Here is a 4,351-nt window from a genome sequence, read left to right on the forward strand (position 1 = left end):
GGGTCACCGCGGACACAGCACCCGGATCATAGCGGACAAGGGAGCGCCGACATTTTATAAGACTGACCATTCGTCTCGATTTATAGCGTCGTGGTGTCTCGTATCGTTGTCGTACCCTCTTGCCCGAGGAGTGGTTGTCGAATACCGTCTCACGAGAACCGTGCCGGCCGCGCCAAAATCCACTGTTATCGCGCTCAAAAATTTCAGAGACGTGGGAGCTATCGGGACGAACGTGTCCCGGATAATAAAGGAGAATCGAATCAACACGTCTTGACTTATTTCGACTCCCGACTGAGACCAACCCCCACACCATATCTACTCCCATCTCCGACTCAAATTAAAAGAGAGCTACCGGTCCTGTGAAGTTCCCGATCTATCGATAAAAGATTCTCGCGTCTTATTTTGGTGACACACATTTGGTGAGGAGGTGCTGCCTTACCGCACCTGGCGTCCAACTTCGCGTTCGCGATTTCGAGTCGAGATTTGGGAATCGCGGAGATTTGCCGACGCGGTGGACAAGTAACTGTCCGCTTAAATAATAAGAAAAGTCGTCGCAATATATATATATATATATATATATATATATATATATATATATCACAGCGTTTGCTTTTACTTGAAAATTTTAATTACTTGATTCGCACATTGATATCACCTGAAGATGCTAACAACGAACTCTCTACATACAATATGGAAGGAGCTTTACATTGTCCCCCAGTTTTATTGTTCGAGGGCAATATAGCGGACAATTGGAAACGATGGAAACAGAAATTCGATCTCTATTTGGTTGTAGCTGATTTAGACAGTAGAAATACGACAGGTTACAGTGTTTGTTCCTGTGATCGGCGAAGAAGTATTAGGAAAATTTAACACGTTTGGTTCAAGACGGATAATAAAAAGTTAACTAAAGTGATTGAAGCGTTTGAACACTATAGTATACCTAAAGTAAATGAAAGTGTAGATAGACACATATTTTTTACACGCTCACAGCAATTGGGTGAATTATTTAATTTATTCCTCACTGACTTGAAGAAACTGAGCATAGAAGAGACCTGTGGGTTTGGTACATTATGCGATGGTTCAATAAAGGGTAGAATTATTAGTAGTCTTCTGGATACAAATTTAAAGAATAGACTGTTAATTTAAAGAAAAGACGATCTTGATTTGAAGAAATGTATGAAGATTTGTAAAGCGTCCGAATTGACACAACAGCAACTTAAAACTCTAGCTATCGAAACTAAGGTTCACGCAGTAACCAAACAGAGTATGAGGGCTGCTCCGTAAGTTTTGCGACTTGGCAACACTGGCGTTGCTAGGTAAAATCTAACCTTACCATCAAAAGTTTGACAGTTTGGAAGATTTTTTTACTCAAAACGTTTTGTCGTACAGAGGCTACTTGTATTGTTTATAGTGACTTGAAAATTGTATCTCAGCGAAAAAATGGAATTAACACAAGGACACTTTCGTGCGATGATTTTTTACGACTTTTGACGTGAATTATCGAGACAAGAGTGCATCGATCAACTTGCTTCCACTTTTGGAAATGAAGCACTATACAAGACCACTATATGTCGCGGGTTTAATGAATTCAATCGTGGTCGTAGTTCGCTCACCGACGAACCTTGCGAAGGTCGTTCAAAATCAGCTGCTGTGCCAGAAAACATCGATGCTGTGCTTGAATTGATAATGCAAGATCGACATGTGACATACCGTGAGATTCAAGCATCCCTGGGTGTTGGTATGAATTGCATGCAAACGATATTGCATGAACATTTGGCTGTAAAAAAAATTTGTTCACGTTGGATCCCGATAATTTCACAATTGCTCAAAAAAAGGATCGTGTAAATTGGTGCAAAAAAATGCTGAAGAAATTCGATCGAGGTGCGTCAAATGCCGTATATAACCTCTACACCGGTGACGAGTCATGAATCTATGCATATGAGCCGGAAACTAAACAGCAGTCGACTGTATGGGTCTTTCAAAGTGAACCTAACCCAACAAAAGTTGTGTGCGCTTGAATCACTTCGAAACAAATGGTCGCTTATTTTTTCGGAAAAACTGGTCCTGTGGCAACAATACGCTTAGAGAAACGTAGAACGATCAATTCTGAGTGGTACACAACCATTTGTTTGCCAGAAGTCTTCGGCCAAATAAGGAAAAACAACTCAAGACGACGAATCATTCTTTACCATGCCAATGCGAGCTCTCATACATCGGCTCAAACAACCGCCTATTTGACCAGTGAAAACATTGAATTAATGGGTCATCCACCGTACAGTCCTGATTTGGCACCCAATGACTTCTTTTTGTTCCCGAACATCAAGAATAAACTGCGTGGTTAACGATTTTCGACGCCAGAAGAAGCGATTGATGCGTTTAAAACACATGTTTTGGAGATACCACTTTCGGAGTGGCATGGATGCTATAATAAATGGTTTGAGCGAATGCAGAAGTGTATTGATCATCATGGAGAATACTTTGAAAAACAATAAAGCCATTTTCAATGACAAATTACCGTGTTTTCCTTAAGTTTTTCCTAGTCGCAAAACTTACGGAGCAGCCATCGTACTAGACACCAGAGTTTGTCTACGCAGCAGATGATTCAATGCAGAAAATGCAGAAAACGCAGCAGCAGAATTTTTACTCACAGAGGTTATCGGCATCTCACACAACGCAGCAAGAGTCAACCTGCCAACAAAAGAACAGGAAACCATATAAAATGTGGAACTAAACCTGGATCCACCTCTCTCAAGCTAGCAGGACCAAATGAGCAGAATTGAATGGGACCTATCGCATTTTTTAGTACGCATTTTGTACTATTTTGTACCACAAAAAAATTTGTAACACGTGCTGTTTTAAAAAAAATGGTGGCGCTGCTAACTTGATATCAAGCTAGCAGGACCAAAAAAAATTAAAAAAATAAATAAACCATGGTACACACAATTAGTACTGAATTTGTACTAATTTGTACCATTTGAAATAAATCGAAAATGTTATATTTTCCCCTTTAAACAACCCCTTCCTTACCTAAACCTAATATAAAAATAGCAGGATCACGATTTTTTCACTTTTTCTTGATGGTACAAATTAGTACAAATTCAAAAACAATAAAATCTATCATTTCTTGCCGTTTTTTACCAGTTTTTATTTTGTTCTTTTTATATTAAGTTAGTAGGACCACAATATTTTTTTAAATAGTACGAGGTATAAAATTATTTTTTATGGTACAAAATAGTACACAATGAGTAATAAAAGACACAATAAATATAATTTGATTCTATCGATTTCATTCGAATAATCGAAAAAGAGAAATTTTATTTTTGAGGTTGGTTAAATGTGAGGTTGTTTTAAGGAGTAAACAGAAATATTTGCATACTTTTCTCGATGGTACAAATTAGTACAAATTCAGAAATGATGAAATCTATTGTAATTTGCCGTTTTTCAATGATATTTACTCTGTTAGCTTAAAATTAAGTCAGCAGAACCACAATTTTTTATAAATAAAACAAGGTACAAAATCATTTTTAATGGTACAAAATACTACACAATAAGTACTGAAAAATGCAATAAATTTGATTTAATTTTACTGATTTAATTATTAATAATCGAAGCTGTTGCGGATCGGGCGGAGCCCATCGCAGTGTTCCGGCGAGCAACGCCGGCGGGATCGACCGAATCGGCTGCCGCCGAGATTCGGCGACAGAGCCGGGTTACCTCGCGCTGGGGGCGACTCTCTCGCTATCGACCGCGCTACACAGTTTCGTGCGCGACAGCGGTCTCGCCGTGACTCGCGGCGCATGCCGCGGGGCGGCGCACCTGACTGCGCGAGGCGTACCAGCGAGTAAATTCTGCTTGCGGACGCTATATTAGAGCGGCCGCGGCACACGCAGGGCCAGACCGCTCTGGTAGCACGAGCAGTATAGAAGTAGTGTGCTTATTGGCCTTTTGATTGCCGGTGCGCATCAGGTCACTGTCTCGACAAGGTATTCTTTTGTAAAAACTCTCCACGGTCTTTTTAAGTGCGCGAACACGTTGGGCTATTGCCTTTATTTCGTACGAGGTATTGGGTCACTTCACGGATCCCCGACTTCTCGATGCGATCAGCGTTTGAGAAAAGGATTCGCGCGACCACTTCGGATTATTTCGGAGCCTCCAACACAGTGAGGGCTTCCATGTGCGATATCTCTCGGATTACAAATATCGTGCATACGTTCGACAGGAGCAGTACTGTCGCGCTCACGCGATTTATTCGTGTGCCGTGTGTGTCACGAATCGGATTTTACGGTCGGTATTTCCTCTCCTTTCGTCCCGTGCAAAGGACTGGGCAAGACCTCCCCGTTTGCCTTCCACT

The 4,351-nt window shown here is 40.9% G+C and overlaps 1 pseudogene; it reads left to right on the forward strand.

Moving 5' to 3' along the window:
• The first annotated feature begins 578 nt into the window (after positions 1 to 578).
• LOC116849322 lies at positions 579 to 1,352 on the forward strand (annotated as a pseudogene).
• The last annotated feature ends 2,999 nt before the right edge of the window (positions 1,353 to 4,351 follow it).

Source organism: Odontomachus brunneus, unplaced genomic scaffold (assembly GCF_010583005.1).
Source record: "Odontomachus brunneus isolate Ranch 3 - 2012 unplaced genomic scaffold, Obru_v1 Obru_scaffold_111, whole genome shotgun sequence".
In the NCBI taxonomy this organism is placed as follows: domain Eukaryota; kingdom Metazoa; phylum Arthropoda; class Insecta; order Hymenoptera; family Formicidae; genus Odontomachus; species Odontomachus brunneus.